We start from the raw sequence: 25360 nt of genomic DNA on the forward strand, positions 1-25360 counted from the left end.
AATTTAAACATAAGGAAAGTATTTTTGAAAGTATATGTTTGGAGCGTAGCTTTATATGGAAGTGAAACTCGAGCAATTGGAGTACCTGAAAAGAAAAGATTAGAAGCTTTTGAAAGGTGATGCTATAGAAGAACGTTAAAAATCAGATGGGTGGATAAAGTAGCACATGAAGAGGTGTTGTGCCAAATCGATGAAGAATTATTAAAACTTCACATTTCTTTTCATTATTATTATTATTATTATTATTTTCTTCATAATTACTTCTTACTAACTAAACCAGAACTTCAGTGACATTAGTTTCAATTCACTGTAATAAAAAAATTATAACATATATATAATGTTAAAAAACAAAAAAACAATCAGAGAATTAAAATATATATATATATATATATATTAAAATCAGGGGCACTTATACACTTAAAATTCGATTAGTAAATTATTATTTATACATTTTACATAATTACATTTATAATAATATGCATATACATAAAAATACATCTGCCCATAATATTCTAAAGCTGCCATTAGCAACCTAATTGGTGTGTCATTTTGCAGTGAACCAAGCTTATTCATGCTAGTTCAAAAAGGGTGTGATGTATATAAGTTATATCACAATTGAGAATAACAAATTGTAATGATGCTTAACGGTTGCATAAATAGGAAATTTCAAGACCCGACCAAATCAATTACAATATAACACCGGGTGAAATGAATAAAATGTAGAATCTAATGTAACTTCTCTCCAAGTTCCTTTGGATGAATTTTCACTTTGGTTCCCAAATAGATGAAAGATTTAAAAGAATACAAGGTCATAATAGAGATGGTTTTCTATTTGTCATATAATTCAACACCTCTTATTATATGGGAACATATTTTAAAAAATGAAAAGGTTAATGGAAATACTGAATTTCTATATCTACTTGAATTGTAGAACGGTCTATTTCATCGTTGTTTCTTCATTCAACCTGTTATTTCTGAAAAAAATTAATTTCTGATAATGACAGATGTCATTATTGATTAAGATGTAGGTATATTTTGTCGGCAATAAACAAATAATATTTAACTTTTCTGTCACCTTTATTTATTAATTTATTTAATAACAAAATACATTAAAATATATAATACAAAATTCAATACAATACAAGCATTATACATTTTTAAAAGAAATATAGTTTTGTTGATTCATTTAAAATAAAAAATATTAATGTTATTTTACAAATTTATTTTAGTTTCAGCAGCAAAGGTTTAAGACCTTGTTGTTAGTAAAAACATTAATTTAACTATAGTAATAAATCTAGTAGATACAGTAAAGATAAACCTTGAAAATGCAATACTTAGTTCATGAGCACAACAAAATTATAGCAGCTAATTACTGGATTTAAATATTGGATGTTTTGAAGAAAAAAAAACAAGGAGGTAAATTAGTTATGTAAATATACATATGATGGTGTGTGTATATATATATATATATATATATAGACAACTCATTCTTGAAAAGTAAGAAAAAAATCATATAAACATAGGTCCGAAAACGCTTCGTTAACGAGTTATACAGGTGAAACATTTCACCCGAGTTTTAGTTCCTCCGGGTAAATTAAGGCTTTCTGAAATTCTGGGAAGGTCAATTAATGGGCAAATTCAATTGTTTCTTATGGGTTTTGAGCTGGGAAATCAAAAAAAAATAGGTCCCAGAACTGTATCTCTCTTAGTTTCTAAGATATCCCGTGTAAAACGCCAAAAATAGGGTCAAAAAACACATTATTTACGTTTGACGTACAATTACGTTAAATTGGCAATAAATCATACATTTTTTGAACATAAATTGTAGAGAATTTAATTATAAGAAGATTGATGAAAATAATGTCAAGAAAAAAGAAATAAAATTTTAAACATGTCGACTTTAATTAACAACAAAACCAACGAAAACTTAGAAGAAAATGTTACAAAAAAGAAAACAGATGTGTCTAGTAGGTACAATAATTTTAGACCTATATTCCGTAACCGCTGCGGCACTTCAATTGCAAAATCCATAGATGAAAATCATGTCGGCATATTCGGCATTAGTGAAGATACATTTTTCAAAACAAAACTAAACAGAATTTCACATTTTTTAACAGACTTGATTTTGATGCGCCGTAAATTGAATACAAAATTACACTTAACAGTTTTTCCCTCACTAAAACTTTCCATTCTCTCACTAAAACTTCTACAGCACAGTTGAATAATAGCGGTGAGAGCCCATCACCTTGGCATAGTCCTGTTTTGATCTCAAAAGGTTCTGAGAGGTCACCTCTAAATTTTAATTCTGACTCAATGTATGCAAGGGTCAGTTTTATCATGTTTATTAATTTGATAAATAGTCCACGGTGTCTCAGGATTTTTTGTAAGGATTCTCTGTGGATGCAATCACAAGCTTTCTTGAAATCTCCAAATGTTATGACCACGTCTCTTTTTATTTTCCAGTTGTAATCCATTATTAGCTTGAGACTCATGATCTGGTCTGGACAACTCCTCCAGGCTCTGAAACCTTCCTGGTATTCTCCTAGTTCTTTCTCGAGTTGTGGACCGATCCTGCTGAAGATTATTCTTGAAAGAATTTTTTATGTTGCGAGTGACATTCCCCTGTAATTGTTAGGGTCGTTTTGTCACCTTTGTTGTGTAGCGGATGGATGAGGGTTGTCGTCCAGTGTTCTGGTAATTCTTCATTGAACCACATGTTGACAAGCTATTGATGAAGTGCAATTTTTGCTGATCTTTTGGCAAGTTTCCAAATCTCTACAAAAGTTTGATCTTCTCCTGCCGCTTTGTAATTCTTCATCTCACCCAGTGCTAGGTAGATTTCTTTTATTGAGGGAGAGTAGATGTTATGATGGTTGTGTTGTTATTGGGGTGTTAAGTGTTGAAATTTAGGAATTCAGTCAGTTTTAGGAGTTTGTTGAAATATTTAGCTAGGATTTCCAAACAGTTTTTATTATTATGGACCAGTTTACCATTTTCATTCTTTATTAGCAGGGTTTGGGGTTGGGGTTGGTATTTTTGGAGATTTTGTACTAGTCTCTCGACTGTGTTTAATTGAATTCTTCTATTGATTTCAGTGTGTCCTTATAGTGTTGTCTCTTTATTCTCCTTAGGGTTTGGATGGTTTCTTTTCTTTGTTTTACTAGAGTTTAGAAGTATATTTCTGATTTTTGGGATTGGTAAAATAGCCATGCTCGATGTCTTTTTTCACTGTTCGTCACCATTGATGTTTTTTACAGGATTTTATTGGAGCTAATTCTTCTGTGAGTTGTTTAATGTTATCAGCTAGATCTTCGAGTGTACCTGTGACTGTTATTTCTTCTATTGCTTTTTGGTCATTTTCACTCTTGATCAGTTGGGTAGGATTCAATTTTCTTTTAGTTTTAGGGGCTTGGTTTTGTTGCTTTCTTTGAGAAGTAAATTTAATTTTGACTACATAGCGGTCTAAGCCTGTGTCTACTCCTCTGAGGACTTTTACGTTGCAGATCTCCTTGAGGTGGTGTTTATCCATGAAGACATAGTCCAGTTGCCATTCTCCTTTAGTGTAGTCAAGATGTTTCCATGTTTTGAGTTTTCCTCTTGAAATATGTGGATTTTGAGATAAGGTTGTAGTTTCTGCAGAAATCGAGTCTCTGCTTATTTTTGTTTTCTTTTGGATTTCACGATGACGTCATGATATCTTCTTTCTCTGCCTAGTTGAGCATTGAAAACTGCAATTAATTGTTTAAGATGATTTTTGAGGATGTTATTTATAGTTAGGTCAAGCAGATCCAAGAACATTTCTGTTTCCTAATGGTCTTTTGGAGAGTTATTTTTATTATTAGTGAATGCATGGGCATTTACGATAGTGTCGATTTTATTACATTTATTTGGGTTGAGTGGTAAGGCTCTTGGGGACTGCGACTTGAATCCTTGTATGGAGTTTATTACTTTGAGGCTGACTAAAAAGCCTGTTCCAAACTGTGGGACATTTTTCACCACTTCTATCCAGGTATAACTTTGTAGACTCTATAATTACTGAGATTCCATGCCATTGTCAGTGTTTCTTACTTCTTGCAGACCCATGATGAGAATTTTGCGGTGGTCAATTTGGCCAGTTATTATTTTTAGTTTACCAGTCTGCATCAGTGAGCATAGATTGTGTATGGAAATGTAGGTCATTTGCTTTGGTTTGACTTTGGACTTTGTATTTTTGTTATTTGTGTATGTAGTGTTGAGGCATTCCAGTCCTCTGATTGCATGTTATCTTCTAAATGGCAGCCCACCATATCCAAATGCTGCCTTCTCTGAACTCTGGTGTTGTTTAGTTCAGACGGTGGAGTATTTCTTAAAAGACCTTTCATGGTTGACTGTCAAGGGGTCACCTGTAGTGAGACTAGGTCCTGAGTTACAACTCTAGATGTGATCTAGTGAGGTGTGATTTGATGATAAATGAAGCTATGAAGAAGTTTGTTTAGATTCAGTTCACCAGACAATTTTCTCATGTTTGTTCCACATATAGCCAACAGCTATATGTGGAACAATCTGTCAATCTGTGGAGGCTCAATCTGACTTTTGTAAATCTTACTTTGAAGAAAATTTAGAAAGTCTGATCTTAAATGTTACACCCAAATGTGATATTAATAAATAAATAAATATATTTATATATTATATAATTGATTAATGTGTATATATACATACATCAATTTTAATCATAAGATTGGAATACGTTTTCATTCTCTTGACTGAACAAAATATTAGTTCTGAAAGTTTTAAAATATTTTAATTTTATTAACAAACAATTTTTAAAAAATGAAATGTAAAAAGCTTAAAATTAATGTGTAAATGTAAACAAAGAAGAATTTATTAAATAAAAAATATCATTAAAGATGGGCATGGACCCAAAAACATTTTTTATATATGTGTTAAGAAATGAACTGCATGTAATCCAAAATTTACAATTTACAAATAAAGTAATAACAATGAAAAATACAGTAGGATGCCAATTTTCCAGATGTTCAACTAACTGGACTACTTAAATCCAAACTAGGCAATTTAAAAAAACAAAACCAATACATTATTTGAAAAAATAAATCTTTGCTTCAATGTAAATTATTTTTATTGATATTTATTTACTGAGTTTTTCAATTGACGTTTATGTATTCATTTAGCAAAAACATATAGATACCAGCCTCTGTAAAACTAATTATAAAAGCAAATTTCTACACATTGTACCGTATTACTATATCTCTTTTTTCTTACATTGTACATATGTTCCAAATTTCTTCTTAATTTTACGGAAATACATTTACTTTTTTATTTTTTTTACTTAGTGTCTTACATTACATTACATTAAAATGATAACTGCAGTATATATGATGAAACTTTTTTAAATTGTCCTTTACAATTATCCAAATTTGGCCTTCCAAGGTCCATCTGAATAATTGCTGTTCCACTGTATGTAAAATCTAATACCCTTACCACTTTATTTTCATCTTTTCAATTTTCTGATTTAACTAAGTCAGTCTCTTCAATTGCTAACGGATCTTTTTCAATATCACCATTACTAATATCAAGCACTTCCTCTTCCAGTTGTAGTAAATTTACTTGCTGTAATAAAAAGCAAAACATGAATGTTATAAAGTAAATATGTTTATGATTTTTTGTAAAATTTATTAAATAAAAATAAATTGTATCTCTAATTTGCTTACTATTATTATTCGGTGACTTTAATATGCCAAGTTTCGCTAAACGTTATCAAAAAATGCTGCTACTCATCTTACTGACATTAGTGTTAATATTGCTTATGGTGAAATTTTTCATTTATCACAAACATCATCACAGATAACGTTATCTAAGATTTTGAATTCTATCTTATTTCTCATAAATTCTTACCAAATTATAAAAAAACTCATTTTGTAATATACAGCATTTACTTAATGAGAGTTTGATTGTAAATAATAATTATTTTTCATATCGCCACATAAGCATGAAGCTCATGTGTGAAACATAGAAACGGAATTTTACAGGATATGAAAAATATCTCACCTGACTGAGATTTGATATTGATCATGATATAGAAATCTTTGCTTAGGAATTGCAACTATGTATTAATAAATAATATTGTTGATAGTCACATGACTATCAAAATATTGATAGTCATGACTATTCAATATTTTTAGTCACATGACTATAATATTTTTGGTACATACCAAAAATATTCATAAAAATATGTCATTTTCAAAGCGGTTCTCTAGTGAACTTATTTTCACAATTTTTAATAAGAAAAACTTCCATAGGTTTCAAAAACAATATGGATCTACTTATTATCAAAAATTATTTAAGAACAAAGTATATTCTTAGTCATAAAGATTTATTATATACTATTATATAAAAAGGAAGAGGGTTTTTGTTTGTTCGAGATACACAAAAAAAACTACTCGATCAATGAAACCAGATTTTTACCCACATTTCTCAGCATAACTAAGAAGATTTTAGATATTATACCAATCTCAAAAAAAAAAAATAAATATATATATGAGTATATAAGTATATGATTTGCCGGTTGAAACACAAACTCTAATGAATTGAATTAGAGTTTGAATTTAATTAAACTGTGAGTTTCTATCACTGTGTGAGTTGGGTTTGAACTGAATTATTCGTATCATTCAACAAAATAATATTACAAAAATAATAAGAATAATATTAAATAAATTAAAAAAATTTCTGTTTAACAATAATAATGGGCTTTCCGTGGGGACTGCGTGTGAGGCTAGAGTGGTGAGATATATGAGCGCACCTCGTGGGAGGCTAGACCAATCATTACCATCAACTGGTAACAAATGGGATGTCCCTGGGGTACTGTTTTGGGAGGGCAGAGTTGTGTTCTTATAATATGTCTGCAAACAATCATTTGATTTTCAAATGGGGTATTTGTTAGAAGGTTAAAGGCTAACTTTTGCATGCACAAAGTACACTCAAAATCTAACAGAACACAATTATTTAGAAATGTATATATATATATATAAATTTTTTGTTTTAAACAATTCTTTTAAGAATTATACTCCTCTGCACTATATTTAAATATATTTATTTTATTACATTAACCAAAGGACAGAATAAATAAAGTAGAATAATAACTTACCACCATATTCCACTATATATGCAAATATTCACCTCAAATTATATTACCAACTTCGTAAAATATAATAACATATCATGCATTTATTTATTTTATTTCAAATTTAAAACCTTTAATCCTTTTATTTTTATTTTAAACTTATTCGGTTAAATTAAAAATTAAACAAAATTTAAAATATGAAAAATTAAAATTAACATTTAAACATTTTAACATATCTAAAAATATGACATCAAGGCATAAAATCAAATTAAAATTAAAAAAAATAATTTTAAGTAAAGCAATTAATTATGCATGTTGTCCATTTAACTGAACTTACTTCACCAACTACTTTACTAATTACTACTTTCTTTAATTTTTAATTTAACTGAATAAGTTTAAAAAAAAGATTAAAGGTTTTAAATTTTAAATAAAATAAATAAATGCATGATATGTTATATTTTACGAAGTTTGTAATGTAATTTGAGATGAATATATAATGCAGCTGTAGTATAATAAGTTAAGTCATCCTACTTTATTTATTCTGTACTTTGGTTGATTAAATAAATAAAAAATAATACATATATATATATATATATATATATATATATATATATATATTATTGTCTGTTTGTTAATGCATCATGCAAGAACCAGAGAACCAACTGACCAATTACTTTTAAATTTGCAGGAAGGTTATCTCAGAGAAGGTTTTAAGCCATCAACAGAGGCCCTAACTCCTTTGAAGATTAAGATATTAAAAATATTCATTATTTCTTCGCCCCCAAGGTGGGTGAAGTTGTAAATTAAACATATTCATTGAGGAAAAAATAGATTAATCCTTTTACCTTACAAGAATATGGGAATTTTATACAGAAGTTAAAAAAACTTTTAAATTACTATTTTTGAATATATACTTTTTATAACATTATAATACTATACAAATATAAAACCTTCTACACTATCATACTTTTGAAATTGCACTATCGATAACTAAAAACGAACGTTTACACTGATAACATTTTGCATCAGGTGTTTCTCAGTATGATTACTTTAGCGTTGCTGCATTAGCTCTGCAGGGCACTAACTTCAAATATCTTTTGTAATAATATGGTAAATATGATAGTTAACTTTTCCTAATGTAAATACATAATTAATTTCATTTCATTAATAAAATTATGTCACAACTGTCTTTAATCTGTATCAGGTCAAGTTTTAATTACTAATCTGAAAAATATTCAAATATGACAAGTGAATACAATTAACAACCGATTACCCAGAGTTTATTAAAATGAGAACAAGTTAAACTTAAACAACTTATCGACAAGTTAAAATACATGTATTTCAGATATCATTGAAGTTTAAAAACAACACTTTTGCCCTCACACTTTTCCTGTGATAGGAGTCCCATAGCAACACAGTATCTTTGATATCAAAGTTTGTTGTCTACTGTAGCAATCCAGTCATCTAGCCGCTTTGCGCAAAGTGTGAGTTTTACACAGTTAATAAATTAGGATGTAGTAACAAAAGTAGTGAAAGAGGGTTGACTAAATGCGTCTTTATAGCAGCGGAATCTGCACATTCATTACCCAGAATCCCCTCATGGCTAGAGATCCAACAGAAACTCACTTGTGTGTCGTGATGGTTCAACTCAGCGATTGCATTGTAAATTTTGATGACGATAGGATGTCAGCTTTGTCTATGAAATTCCGGCCACCCGAAGGGCTTGTACCGAATAGTTGAAGACGATTCCACAACGTGATTTCTCCAGAAAGTTTGACAGGCTCTACTGGCATTGCAACGAGTATAACTAGAGAAGGGTTCTGTTGGGTTCTGTTGCACTAGAGAAGGGCTGATGTTAGTTGCTCTTTTTCTTGGGGATATTACCGATAATGAGCATAATAAGGGACAGGATTTACAGCCTCCTGTTCAAATAGGTAAAAGACCTTGAATATCTGTTGCCAAAAAAAAGAGACAAAACTTTGGGTTTAGAATGGTTGACATACGATGTTACCACAAAGCTTTGTAATGCTCAAATATTTACTGGAACTCCAGGAATAAACTTTCCAATTGATGACCCTAACAATATATTATTCAATGTATTAATTATTTAGATTTTTTACGAATAAATTAGTTGATATTCTATGAAGCAGACTAATCTTCATGTCAAAAATTTCTTTAAAAAAAATACTAAACCGGTTTTTGAGGTTTCACCTGTGGAAAAAGACTGATAATTATAAGATGCTTTTGTTTGCAGCTGTATATATCCTATCAGCAATTGTTTGGAAGCCAAAAATTCAAATTTATGGCACAAACCCCTTTTTACAACTCTTGGATTTGAAAAAAAATTATCCCATAAGAGCCAAACTTCTGTCACATTTCCTCCACCTTACTGATGATAATAATACTTAACCATCTCCAAAAAATAAAACCTGTTATCTTGTTAACAGATTCGGAGAAGTATATATACATGAAAAAATTTAGCGATTGATTAAAGTTTACTGGAAAGGTAGGCTGAACTAGTTTAGTAAAATAAAAACGGCACCCTTTGGCATTAAGACGTATGCTAATTCAATCAGAAACTGGTTATATACAAAACTTGATAGTTTATGTAGGTGCATTATATGGTTAGAACTGTAAATTTCTTTATACAAATTTGGATATATGAATATAATTGTTTATAATCTAATATATAAAGAATATTTATTATAAAAAAGTTTATTACAGGTTTTAAATTTTTATATAATTCAACTACCATTTCATACACATAATCATTTTGATTTACATTAAACAGAAACTTCTTTTTAAAAGAGGATTTCTTTCGTTTTCTAAATTTTCTTTCTGATATACCAATTCAAAAGCAATATTATGCAATATATTTGACGCTGTGTTTTTATATTGAAAATTATGTATAGTAAACTTGGACAATTTTTCCATGTTCAATATAATTTATATTTAGTTTTATTTTTACATTTAAGTTTATAATCAATAACATTTACAGTTTCATGTAATTTTGAATATAACAATGTAAGATATTCAGATATATTGTATGTAGAATCATCATATTTTTCTAAAATATCTGCAATCTGTAAACATGAGATCATTTTAATATATAATTACGGTACTCACGTATTAACGCCACCGCAGCTACAGCTTTATTTAAAAACAAAGTAGTCAATCAGATTTCAGTGGAAAATGGGCTGAAACAGATTCAAAACAGAATATAAATGGTTATTTATATTTATTTATTTTATAAATATAATTTAACCAAACTTAACCTACGCTTGCTAACCTTGACTAATTAACACCGTAATTTGTTTAATAAATTCAGTAATTACAATTATTTATTATTTAAATAATCAAATTGCAATAATTACTGAATTTATTAAATAAATACTCAAAAAATTACGGTGTTAATTAGTCAAGGTTAGCGAGTGTAGATTAAGTTTGATTAAATTATATTTATAAAATAAATATTTATTTATGTTAAATTCTATATCGGCCCATTTTTCACCGAAATCCGATTGACTACTTTGTTTTTAAATAAAGCTATAGCTGTGGTGGTGTTAATACTAAGTACCTATAATTACTGTTGTAATAAGTAAATTACTAAATCATTTTTTAACTATTAATGAGGTTTATAAATAATTTATGTTTTACATACAGTTGAAATTACAATAAAATAGTTCATATTAAACAATGAATGGTAATAAATATTTGTTGCATATATCATAACATGAATGGAACTACAACACGGATCTCACAGCGGCCGGAATTCCGGCTGCTGTGGAAATGTCTAAAGTCACTGGTCAAAGTGTGAAATCATAAGAGGAATGTAATAAGAGAATGTCTTATGAATGTCATAAAAGGTTTGTGATAATTTAATACTATCAATAGCTTCCTGGATATCCCCAAGTTTTATATTAAATGTAATAAAATTTAATCAATTTTTTCATCAAAAATTTTAAGTTATATCAAGATGCATATATCTGAGTGTAACACTCGGTTACAAGCAAAATTAAAAGAACTTGAAAATATTGAGGATTGATTACATCAAATCGAAAAAGAAAACAACTGTGCATGAAAATTCAAATCATATGTTTGAAAATGATAGATTAAACAATAAAGCAGAGACATAAAACTATGGCAGTACCATTTACACACGATAATGAAGATAATTGTATTGTAATTATAGATACAACCGGATGATTCGTATATTATTCTATGATTCTTTTAAATTAAAAAAAAGATCCCGATTATGAAATCCTATATCGAAAAGTAAAAGAGCCAAACAGTATTAAATTTTTCAATTATGCATGCCATGATCTTAAATTAAAAAGGAAAGGCAATCATTTTGATACAGCAATCGACATTGATAGTTTAAAACAAGAATTAGATGATGTAATATATTATTATTTTTAGAAGGGGAATGTCCATTAAAGCTGATTCCATTCAAAAGAATTAATTGAGTTTTATAATAGAAAAGCCGCAATCAGGATTCCGCAATAGATTATTATTCAGAAACTTTGGCTACTCAGAATTCCGATGAGTCAAACACTATATATGAAGTTAGTCTAAAATGTAATAAAAATCAATTAGATTTACTAATTTCTGGTACATATAAAAGTTAGATGTTATATGAAAAAAAACGTTTAATAAGTTGCAAATCACAGCAACAGTAAAAGAAGAATGTTAAGGTGAGTCAATCTAAAGAACTATTATTACATTAAATCTCATCGGCCCTTTTTTTAATGCGACAAAGTTATATCATGATGAATGGAAACAGTTTGATAATTTGTTACAAAAAAAAAACAATCTAAAGAATTAAATGAATCCTGGATCGGCTTTTTATGAGATTACGGGTGATAATAAAATAAAACTATTACAATTACTACTGGTACACGTATGTTTATAAAATATTATTATTACTCGATATTGCTTCATGGTTATCAAAAGAGTTTTATGATAAATGTTATGATATGAAAGATTATTTCATCAAAGACTTTCATATCAAAACGATAATATTCAGCTGCATTCAAAGTTGTAATATATAGAAAATAATAGACTTGGAGATGAGAATTTAAAACGCAAGTTGCAAATTAACGAAATGGTAATGTAAAAACCCATGCCCACACCATATTTGTCATCACACATTTCCCACATGATGAAAGTGATAATTGTCTTGTAATTTTAAATAAACAACAAGCTAATGATGAGTATAAATATTATGCTATTCACGTTTGCTACACTGAACATGTTCACATTCAACGTCGGGTTCAATATAGCATTATAGAGTTTGTTCAGCATTTACTGTTTTTTTCCGGTTTTATATGAAATTATTTTAGCCTTGCAAATCTGAAGGAACATATACTATAAAGAAGATTATTTGAAAAACTGATAATGAAATAGGTTTGAGGTGAACTGACATTAGCGAATTCTACTCGCGCAAGTATCTCGGGAACGGTTGGACCTAGATGCATTAAACTAGGACCTATTGTTCTGGAAAGTACTCTTTTTAACCGTTAAGGTTTTCAAAATCGCATCAAAGATTGTGTAGGACGCACCCTTTTCAAGATACGCCCTTTTTTAGAAATCATTATTTAATATAATAAATATCAATTTTTTATGTATAATATACATAAGATAATGTCATTAGCTATCTCAACAATAAAAAAATGAACAATCCACAACCTTTATCACATATCATCCCGCTTTCGCTTAAAGTAATGATGACCGATTTTTTCAAAACATAGTCATAAATTTAAAAGTGATCAGAACAGTTAACCTGTTGATTGGTAGATAATAAAAACATATTTTTATTTTATTTCATCATCAAATACAAAAAATATTGTAAGAAAAAGCATATCTTGAGAATGGTTGGACCTAGACGCTAGAATGGTTGAAACTAGCAGCTATTGTTCCAGGAAGTTGGAAAGTACCCATTCAGTTAACCCATTCAAAATCGTGTTAGAATTGGCCTAGGACACACCATTTTCGAGATAAGGAACTAACAATGATTTTGAAGTTTAAACTGACATTATAGACATTAAATAATAATCAATGATATATTACACAATCGCTGAAAGTAATGATGACCAAATATCATAATACAATTTGCACTTAATCATGGTGATTGCAGTTAAATGAAAGATTGGATTCGATGAGAATATAATAATAAAACAGTGTTTCCCTTATAGTTGAGAAATCATTATTAATAGAGACGGGGGAATCCCCATGACAGCATCAAACTATTGAATAAAACAATTGTTTTACTATGAATTTTTCAATAAATTAACTGTTTTAACATGTAAATTTAACGTGAACACACATTCATCATTGTGAGTAGCCGTTCTTTAATGTATCTAATAAACCCGTGAAAAGAGACCCTCAGGTTCAAACTTCATTTGATTGTTGGTTATTTACTATAATTTTGGGGGACATCTCAAATCCACGTTTGGCTATATATTTTGCAGTAAATCCACTCTTTCAGCTCATAAATTTAACTACAAACACATGTTCATCTAAAAAAACATGACATCGGGTTCAATTCCAAATAATCACTACTTTCATAGAAAGCAAAATGACAGTTGAACCCGAGGTTTCTATACTACTCATATGTCTAATAATGCCGCAGATGCTCCTAAACATCTGCCAAGAGTTAGATTATTGTTCTAGACATCTGCCAAGCTACAAAAGGTGCATACATTGAAGTTGAATAACCTATAATAAAACAGGGAGAGTTGTTTGTTCTCTTAATATACACTGTACACTTTAACACTGTACAATTAGATACTTTTAAACCAGACACAAATGTAAATTCAGCTTAATGAATCTGCAGACAGAATTCACTAGGGATATTCTTATAAATATTATTTAAGTTGGTAATTTATAATTTATAAGCAATTTCATATAAATTAGATAATCAGTACAGTAATATGTTAACGTAAGATCGCAAATTAAAGTAAATTTTAATAACATTTAAATTTTTAAAACGAAATTTTTATTGACTGAACAAATTTTAACAAATGTTACCTATGTGTAAATTCAGTAAACATTACTGAAGACAGGCTTATGCCCGAAACCCACCAGGTTGGTCTAGTGGTTAACGCGTCTTCCCAAATCATCTGATTTTGAAGTCGAGAGTTACAGCGTTGAAGTCCTAGTAAAGCCAGTTATTTTTACACGGATTTGAATACTAGATCGTGGATACCGGTGTTCTTTGGTGGTTGGGTTTCAATTAACCACACATCTCAGGAACAGTCGAACTGAGAATGTACAAGACTACACTTCATTTACACTCATACATATCATCCTCATTCATCCTCTGAAGAATTATCTAAACGGTAGTTACCAGAGGCTAAACAGGAAAAAGAAAAGAAAGAAAAAAAAGGCTTATGCCCGAAAGCGCTTTAATGTGAAAAAAGTAAGGTATGAATATTCTTTCATTCTGTACTTTGTGGAGTGTGTAAATAAGTTGTAAATAATAAAGTTACCACAACAACTGAAGAAAAGCTGAAATCAAACAGTGGCTTTAAGAAAAAGTGGTTGCTTGCAACTGCATTTTCATATTTTTTTTTTAAATTTCACCATTATATTAAATTGTACAATGTTTACTGATATGATTTTAATGTCTTTAAATTTGTTATTCTTTTTACACAGATGAGTCTTTGGCAGAAATATTGCGAATAATAATGATGATGATGATGATAATGATAACAATAATAATAATGTGATAATGATAATAATAATATTAATGTCAATGAAGTATAAAGTAGTCTGATAAAACTGTACGAAAGGCATTATTAAACCATGACTGTGTGTCGCTGGTTATTATTGTCAGCCCATGCTGACAATATTACAATTTTCTTGGAGAACCTCAAAAAGGCAGCTGAACAAGTAAAATACTTAAAATAATTTGAAGAGAAAATAAGGCGTAAAGATTTCTTTGAAAAAGGCAGAATTCACAACCAACCAAGATACCCCAAGTCCCTAAAAATGAAATATGCAAAAATCAATAAAGTTAACAAATTTAAATATATGGAAGAAATAATACAAATTAATGATTTAGATAAAAAAACCAATGAAACAAGAAAGAATAAAAGAAAATTAGCCTACCGACTAACAAAAGATATTTTCAACAAAAAGGACATTCTCAGCAGATGCCAAAATCAGGCACTAAAATACATTAATCAAACCAGAGGACCTGTTTGCATCAGATGCATCTTCCATTTGAAATCAGATTAAATAAATCCAATACAAAAATAGAGTAAAAACTTGAGAAAGATTCTAAAATCAATAAGAATACAAGAAGAAAATGAATGCAAATTTAGAAGTAATAAAGACATTTACAAATACAATGAAACCGATAAAATGTCAATTTCATCAGTAAATGAAGAGTCAAATCTCACAAAACAGATTTTCAACCACATTTACAGAGAAAAGAATGAATATCAATAGATTTCAAAGGTTGTAAATGAAATGAAAATATTAGAAGGAGATAGTACAACGTTCAGAAAACCAGTAAAAATTTCAAAGAAAAGTAAAAAAAGAAACAACATTTGGTCAGAGGAGAGAAGGCAAAAATAAAGCAAAATAATGAACTGTTGGAAAACCAAGAAAAAATGCACAGAAGAAAGAGAAATGAATGTTAAGTAAAATATTGCCTCAAATGTACAAAAAAAAAAAAAAATTAAAAAAGCTTACATGCCATGTGATGTGGTAACAAAAAACATATTTCTGCTACATTATCCTGTTCAATCTCTAATTTAATATTTTTATTTAAGAGGTAGAACTTCACTACTCAAAGTATTATTTACAGGCCCATTCATCATCTATAAAAATGAAACAAAAAAAATAATAAACACATCCATAATAAAAAAAAAGATATATGGATAAAAATATTGTTGTGTTTTACTCTTCTCATAAATAGCTCTCTTATAATCCTTAATGATTTGTTTTTTGATTATGCTTTATGGTGGCTTGAATGAGGTTATATTTTATACTGATGCAAGCTTTCTCAATGAAAAATATAAGAACACAATAACAAGCAAATAATATTAATACATGATGCCAATAGTATAGAAACCTCAACTCCTGCATCAGTCCGACCAGTCCTGAGCACGAGCCACTGACGCAAAAGTTAGGTTTTTTCTCGCAAGAGCGACCCCCTCTTTTTCACCACGAAAGCCTGTATTTACTACGAAAAGCACAGCAAAACACGACCAGTAAGCGCAATTCTGCATCCTTCATAAAACAATACTCATTAATTACAAAAGAATAAAAATAACACATACACACACACACACAGAGAGAGAGAGAGAGAGAGAGAGAGAGACAAGAGTGAATGTTAACATCAATAACGCATCATTATTAAAATTATTTAAATTGTAATAAGAATGCAAAAAACCATGAATTTTGAACGAATTGATAATGTTAGTAAATTAGTAATTTGTTATAAAAATCTGACTGACAAGAATGATTTAAAAATATTTTTAGATAATATAAATGGTGATATTGAACAATTATATAAAAAATATACTTCTAATCCATTTACTTATAGAATTAATTTGTGAATATATTAAAGATGTTTTTATTTCATACGGAAAAACTCTTTATAAATCAAACAAATTAGAAAAAATAAATCTTTACGTGGAAAATAAATTGTCTATTGATAGCGCTTTTGATGATTTAATTGAATATTATATTGAATGGAAACAAACTAAATAAAGAAATATCTGTTTCTGAACTGATGTTGCATATTCAAATACCAGATACAAAACAAGCATTGGGTGGTTCTTTAATAAATACTCATGGAATGTTAGTGATATGAAAGATAGGGTATTTAACGCTAAAAGATTACAAGTTGAAAAATATAAAGGAGACAATATTAAATATTATATAGTCGTTGTTGAGTTGCAAAAATGAGCGGGTGATGAATGTGATTTTTGTGAAGTTAACTTACACAGCAGCATTCGATTAGCTTTAAAAATCCAACTGTCTTGAACTAACAGTATTTAGAAGCCTATGAAAAAATTAACAAATCTTTTGAAAGATTTATTCAAATGGGAAGTGGTTGGGTTATGAATAAAATATTAAGATTGGATCTTTCATTATCAGAATTCGATCCACTTTATGGAGTTAATAGTACATATTTACAAACACCAAAAGCTTTATTAAATAAACGCGCTATAATAAATATACAAAATGATGATCAAAAATGTTTTTTATGGTCTATTCTAGCACATCTATTTCCTAACAATAATCGTAATTATCGTGTTTCATTCTATACACAATTTGAAAATCGTTTAAATATGAAAGAAATAGAATATCCTGTTTGTGTAAAAGGCATTGATAACTATGAAACTCAAAACCCAGATATTGGTGTAAATCTGTTGTGTTATGATATCGAAGATGACAAAGTATCATTTAACCCTTATAATGTATATATAAAAACGTGTGAATAATAATCGAAGAATCGTCATTTGGTTATTATTATTATTAACTGATGTTAAATTAATTCGCTCCCATTATATTCTAATAAATATGACAAACAAGCATAATGGTTTATCAAAGATGTTGAGTGATAATAATAAAAGATTTACAAAACGTGAATATTGCCCCTATTGTTTTAAATCTTGGACTAGTGAAAGCGAAACTAAAGAAAAGCTAGCAAAACATATTTAAGATTGTAAACAAGGAAAGGTTCAGAGAATTAGAATGCCAAATGAATGGATTGGCAAAGGAGAGAATCATAGACGAGGTAATATAGTATCGTTTAAAGACGATTCTTCAACATTACGCGTGCCTTTTGTTATATATGCAGATTTCATATAGTTTATCATTCCAAATCGAATTGCAAACTCTGAACCAGACACTAGTAATACTACAAAAACACATACTCATAAACCATCTGGATATTGTTATGATTTTGAATTACACAGAACTACTATAGATGATGATAAAAGGTAGTTCAAAAAAAAATTTGAAAAACATACTAAATGTATTATATGTGGAGATGAGATTGATGGGAATCGTGTAAGAGATCTTTCTCACACAAGTGGTAAATTTATTGGCCCTGCGCATGAAAATTGTAAACATGTAACATTTATTCCAGTTGTATTTCATAATTTATGTGGATACGATTCACATCATATTGTATTGGCGATGGATGAATTGACAGATAAATTTGAAATTTCTTGTATTGCATACAACAGTGAAAAACTCGAATCTATTAACACTCAAGAATGAAATATCATCTTGATTTATAGATTCCTATCAATTTCTATCTTACAGCTTAGATGATTTGGTGTATAGTTTACTTGATTGTGATGGTTCATTTAAAAAGAAGTTGTTTAAAACAACATACTCTCAATTTGAAAAAGTATACAAAGTAATTGTGATGAAAATAATAAAGAAAAGGATTTGTTTTATATGTTAATCCGACAAAAAGGTGTTTATCCCTATACATATATTACATCAGCTCTGTTTTCAATGAAACACAATTACAACCCACCGAGGCTTTTTATGATGATTTAAAGAGAGAAAATATCTCTGAATCCGATTATAAACACGCGCAAAATGTTTGGAATAGTTTTAAAATTAACACGCTTGGTGAATACCATGATTTCTATATGAAATTGGACATTATGCTGTTAGTTGTGTATTTGAAAATTTTTGTAATCAAATGATTGACATAAACAGTTTGAATCCTTGTCCACATTTATCATGGTTTGCAGCACTCAAGGCTACGAAAGTACAATTGGAACTTGTTACAGACCCGGATATGTATTTGTTTTTTGAAAAAGGCATTCGTGGTGGGGTGTTGATGATTCCCAACCGTTATGCCTTGGCAAATGATCCAAATGTAGATAATTATGATGAAAATAAACCGATGAAATCTATTAAATATTATGATGTCGGATCTCTTTATGGTCGTTGTATGATGGAACCATTGCCTGTAGATGGATTCAGTTGGTGTGACGAAAATGAACTCAAATATTTGTTCACAAATGTTTAAGATTTGAAAGATGAAGAGGAAAGAGTGAAATAGTTACAGCGCAATGTTCAGATACAAAAAAAAATGAAATGGAAAAATAGCAGGGATTTCATCAAAACACAGACAAAACAGAAGAAAGTGAAGGCCACAGTGAAACCCAAGGTGGTTATAAACAACAGTGCAAAAGCATATATACATTAATAGGTTTGAAAAGTTCCCAACTAAATTTCTGTAGTCGATACAAGTAGCGCCACCTCTCAGACAACCAAGGAACTATGTAGCACAATGTGTGACGAATGTGTGTATAAAATTTCATCACATTTTGTCACTCCAGTCACTAGACATATTCGGCCACATTCATTGTGTTTATGTGATCTTGTGCGAGCACGATATATGTAACAGAGAAGCATGATAAAATTTTATATTCGACTTCAAAAATCGTTCAATGAAATTTATTTTATGATACAGCAAGCATTTGGTGATGAAGCCGCATCTTGTACTGCAACATACACATGGTGGAAGAAGTTTAAAGATGATGAACGAAGTGGGAGGCCATCACAGCTGTTCATGACGAAAACATTACGAAAGTGCATGCACTCCTGCTGGAAAAACCTCTTCTCTTTTTCTACCTAAAAAAAAAATGAACAGAAAAAAATAACCATAAACAGAAAAAATGAACTGCTGAAAGATGTGCTCTCGTTTTGTTCCACATTTCTTAACCAAAAAATAAAGATAGATGAATCTTTCTTGCGCTTAAGACTTCATTGAAACTGCTGATAGTGACCCAAATTTTTTACAAACAATTGTAACTGGAGATGAAAGCTGATGCTTCTTGTATGAACCACAAACAAAGCAGCATCATCTGCTGCTTGGCTGAGTCCTAAAGCACAAAAACCGGCGAAAGTCAGGCAGCAAAAATCAAGAGTAAAAACAATGTTGATTGCATTCTTTGACTTAAGGGTCTGATTCATCATGAATTTGTTGTAAATGGTTAAACTGTGAATTCTAAACTCTGTTTGGAAGTAATGAAACCCCTGATCTGCTGCAGTCATCGAATGTGGCCTGAGTACCAGGATCCAGGCAATTGGAATCTCTTGAAACGATAATGTCCCAGCACACATGGCAACAGTTTTAACATGTTATTACGCTGCAAATGAAATCACTGTCTTATCACCACCTATTCACCCGACTTTGCTCCACCAGACTATTAAATGTTCCTGAAACTCAAGTTGAAGAAGAAAGACCGCTTTTCGACGACATTCCAGCCATCCAATGGGCTTGCACTGAGCAGTTGGAGGGCATCTCCAAAGTGATTTCTCCAGAGCGTATTGACAGGCTCTACCGGCACTGCAACAGGTGTATAAATAGAGAAGGGTTCTATGTAAAGGGCAATGTGAGTAAATTCGTTTATCTTTAAATCGTATTTTTATTAAATTTAGTTCGGAAACTTTTCAGACATTTGTCTGACCAAATGAGCTCATATTCCAACAGCCTTCGACATTCAATCAAGTGATATTAAAAAATCATTTTTTAAATACTGTTTGAAGTTCAATTGCCAGCGCTTGGTTTTCGTACAACGTTGTTATTGAACAACAGAGACTTCCAATGAGAACCAAAATATTTAGGGAAGAATTGACTTTACATTTTTTTTTACAAATTTTTAACAATGATATGCAAATTTAAGTCAGTCAAGATGGAGCTACAAAAGAGACTGCAACAGTATATTGGCTTATCAACACAAGGTAAGAAGTCATCAAAACAGCAAGACAGAGCTGCAGTGGCTACTAAAAAATAAAGATGCAGACAGAAGACAGAGAAACCTCAGCAAAAACTATCAAAAGGGTAATGGCAAAATGTTATGTGTTTGAAGCTTTATTTTATCTTAATTGCTTCAGCTGTTAACTAATTTTGTTATTTCATAAAACTTTTGATTGAAACGTTGTTGATCATGATTTTGTGTAAAAAAATCTGTATTGAATTATTTATAACAAAATTCATAATTAAATGATAGATATAATGAAATGTTATTGTTTTCTGTAAATAGTTTTTTACAACATAGTATGATGTAAGTAATAATGGCAGTAGTAGTTAAGAGATGTACATAGGTAGTTTCCTTAAGGGTTATAAATATAACTTTTTTTTTTTTTATATATATATAAAAATACTTTGTAAATAATATTAAAATTTATCAAGTGATCCCTCTAAGGCTTACATGGATCTCACAATCAAAAATTAAAGAAATAGTTTTTTGTAACCGATCTCAGATTTTTTTAGCGAGTTTTACCAAATATAGTAGGTGAGCAGGCAATTTTCGGTAAACACATTAGATGGAAAATAGACGTGGGGATTTTTCCTTTATATTGTTGTAAATATAAGTTTATGGTTATCAAGCGATGGGGTTTTTTTTTCTACATCTAGTTGGAAATTATGGAATATTTACAGACATCAGAAGAAAACAAAATTGAAAAACTTATGGGCATATTATTGTGCAGACATGTTTAGAGCAACATATTTTTGTTCAAGTTGTTAATAGAACCTTTGAAAAGCCTGAGACTGGAAGTGTTGATTATCAGAAGAAACTGGTGAATGGATCATAGCAAATAGAAAAAAGAAGAATAGTCAAGAAAAGAATTATTCTTTCTCTAGATAGAAATTTTTTATTGGGTCGAGTTACATCCTACTGCCCACAAAGTATGGTTGAAATTAAAATAAATCTGACATTCCTCTTGCAAAGTACAGTGAACTTCAAATGAAATGATACTCCTAGGCAAAACAATATATGAGAATGGCGTGCGCAAGGCTTTAATAAACATTGCCTCATGTGTTTTACCCCATTTACATCACATGGCATGACTTGCCAACAGAAGACACGGTCTGAATTGCAAAACTACTTTTAAATATGAGTTGGGATTATGATACGAAACATCTTTAACTCAAGGTTGATTGTCAGTCAACCCAGGAAGCATGCTTCTAGATCAAACCTTAGCAAAAGTGAGTCATGCTAAGGCTAATGACAATGGCAAGAAATGTTTTGGTTGTAGAAAATTAGGTCATCTCTCTAAAAATTGTTATGTGGGACTTATTTGTTGTAAAAGCAAATTATATGGCATAAATCAAATGAATGTCCATCTAATAAAACAACACTTTGCTATAGTTGAATCAGGCTTGGAAAAATTAATGCAAGTGTTAACATTTTATGACGGTATCTTATACTCCACAACAATCTAGAGTAGCTGAGAAAGAAAACAGAATCATTTGTGAGGTGGCAAGATCCTGGTTGCATTCTGCACTCTATTTACCCAAATTGCTTGGGGGGGTGAAGTAATGAAGCAGTCCTTTCTGCTACATATACAATAAATAGAACAGCACTGACAAAAATGAAAGGAAATGCCTCTGTTGAGTTGTTTCTGAAAAGGGAAGTGAATATCAACTACCTCAGAATTTTTTGAACTGAATGTTTTGCTTGGAATCTACACAAAAAAAGAAGAAAATTTGATGTAAAATCATTAAAGGTTAGATATGCAGACTGCAGTTATGGAGTTTATTTTCTAGACAAGTAAAAAGTTGTTACTTTTTACTCTCTGACCTCAGAGTGACTTAAGATTCACAGGTTAAATTTGGTTAATTTATATCTATAATTATAAACAGTAAACTTTTGGGTTATAGTTAATATCATCCAATATAACCATTATATTACCATTGTTATTTATTTATTTTATAAATATAATTCAACGAGACTTAACCTACGCAAGCTTTTCTTTCTTTTTTTCCTGTTTAGCCTCCGGTAACTACCGTTTAGGTAATGATGTGTATGAGTGTAGTCTTGTACATTCTCAGTTCGACAACACCTGAGAAGTGTGGTTAATTGAAACCCAACCACCAAAGAACACCGGTATCCACGATCTAGTATTCAAATCCGTGTAAAAATAACTGGCTTTACCAGAACTTGAACGCTGGAACTCTCGACTTCCAAATCAGCTGATTTGGGAAGACGCGTTCACTAGACCAACCCGGTGGGTTAACCTACGCAAGCTAACCTTGCCTTACACCACGTGAGTAATAACGTATACGATACAAAGGTTAAGGTAGAACAAACTGCTTAATTGCCAAAATTACTAATTAAAAAACGACTAATAATAATATGCCCACGATATAATAATTTTTTAATGTGCTGCTTAAATAAACGATTTTACGTCGAACTTAAATAAATTTACATCGCAAGTTAAAGCTACACTCTCAGTTCATAAACACATTAAATTCAAACTTAAATTCTATTAAATTATGTTAGAATGGTATAAAATTACTTACTTGGTCAACAAAAGTGAACACAAATAAATAATACTGATATTACAATACAAATTTCACTTTAACAACGCCTATGAACAAATGATCCCAATCTACTAAACAGTGACGCCAACACATGTAATTGTACATTTCAATACAAACGATATCTGGTTATAATGTTGGGGGAAAAAAAATATATATATACACACACACATATGATATTGCACAAGACTTAATAAATAATGTTTCATTCACTTAACAGTTAAATAAGTTTAATAAAATAAAAATTTACTTAAATTTTCAGAATACATTCGGGTTATAATAAGAAATGTACAAATGTAACATTGATCTCAAATTTGTTTCAAACATTAACTTCAATGTTTGCCATTTTATGCTTTGTCTCACCGCGTGTTAAACGTTGATGGCAATGCAAAGTCTATCAAATACAGTAGTCCTCGCAATGAAAATTATATAACTGGTGCAGTTGCAGCAGCCGCCAATGTGATCTCTTTTGTCTCTTATTTGTTGTGCAAGACAAAGAATGAAAAATTTTGCAGTCGGTTTCTTTCAACCGTTGATATGAATGGTAAGGAATTTTAATATAATGCAGCAAATGAATTGGAGTTTACGAACTGCTCAGTAAGCTGCTGCTTTGAAACATGTCCATTGTTGGACGTATGGTGTAGCAGTCATGAGCTTTCAAGTCACGACGAGTTCCAGTTCTGTAACTCTCGACTTCCAAATCAGCTGATTTGGGAAGACGCGTTAACCACTAGACCAACCCGGTGAGTATCACTGTGTGGACTGGGTTTGAACTGAATGATTCGAATCAATCAAATGAATTATATAAAAAAAAAAATAGAATTAACTCCACATTTAGTAAAATAATATTAAATAATTTTTTTTTTTTAACAATAATGGGATTCCCGTTGGGGCTGTGTGTGAGGCTAGAGTGGTGAGGTGCGCAAGCTCCTCACAGGAAGCTTGACCAATCATCACCATCAACTGGTAAAACGCGATGCCACTGTGCCGCTTTTTTGGAAGGTGTTCTTATAATAGCTCTACAATCATACGATTTTCAAAATTCAAACAGTGTATTTTTTAGTAAGTTGAAGGGTAGCTTTTGCATGCATCCGGTACACTCTCAAGCTAACAGATCACGGTTATTCGGAAATGTATATATTTATAAAAGTTTGTATGTTTGTTTATTATCACATCATGCAAGAACCAACCGACCGATTACTTTCAAATTTGCAGGATACGTTTACCCCCTATGTGAAAAATGAAGTTAAATTTAATTACGTTAAAAAAAATAAGATTGAAAGAAAAATATTTAGTTTTATTGATGATATATAAACAATTATGTTTAATGAATTCGTCTAAAGTCGATCTCGTATTCTTCTGATAATGGAAATTTGAATTTAAAGAAGCTAGGAAAATTTAATCAATTTTATTTACTTTTTATCCTAAATTACGTTAAAACAGATAAGATTGGAGAAAAATATTTATTTTATTGATGATTTATAAAAAATAACTATGTTTAATGAATTGGCCTAATGTCGATCTTGAATACTGATCCTGTCTTTTTCAGATATAGAAGAATCTTTTTACAACAAAACTATCCGACTACCGGTTTGGCTTTCAAACAGATCATAGTATCATCGAACAGATTTATAGAGACTTTGATAATATTCAGATAGCTTTAGACAAAAAACGTTTGCTCTACCGGGTTTCTTGATATCTGCCAAGCCTTTAGATTAAGTGTGGCACACAGACTCTTTTAAAATTAGTCAGCATGTACCTTTTTCAGTTCTTTTTTAAGTAATTGATATTTCAAGGTTATATTCCAGACTGAACTAGAGTGATCGGTCGGTTGGTTCTCGTATAATGCTGTTGCAAACTGACAGATTCACAAACAATCGCATTTATCTATTAGATGAACCTTCAACGCGTTTAATAAAATAAAG

The 25360-nt window shown here is 30.1% G+C and overlaps 1 long non-coding RNA gene across 2 annotated transcripts; it reads right to left on the bottom strand.

Moving 5' to 3' along the window:
• Nucleotides 1-1088: 1088 nt before the first annotated feature.
• Nucleotides 1089-23557, bottom strand: LOC142332079 (uncharacterized). 2 transcript variants are annotated; one of them, XR_012758148.1, is made up of 4 exons: nucleotides 23418-23557; nucleotides 15818-15945; nucleotides 10244-10314; nucleotides 1089-5607 (listed from the first exon to the last, which is right to left on the bottom strand). It is a non-coding gene; the product is annotated as an uncharacterized LOC142332079 (long non-coding RNA). The 2 variants fall into 2 exon arrangements; XR_012758149.1 differs by lacking the exon at nucleotides 15818-15945 and having other exon boundaries at nucleotides 23418-23510.
• Between the last annotated feature and the right edge of the window lie 1803 nt (nucleotides 23558-25360).

The sequence above is a fragment of the Lycorma delicatula genome, chromosome 11, assembly GCF_047948215.1.
Source record: "Lycorma delicatula isolate Av1 chromosome 11, ASM4794821v1, whole genome shotgun sequence".
In the NCBI taxonomy this organism is placed as follows: domain Eukaryota; kingdom Metazoa; phylum Arthropoda; class Insecta; order Hemiptera; family Fulgoridae; genus Lycorma; species Lycorma delicatula.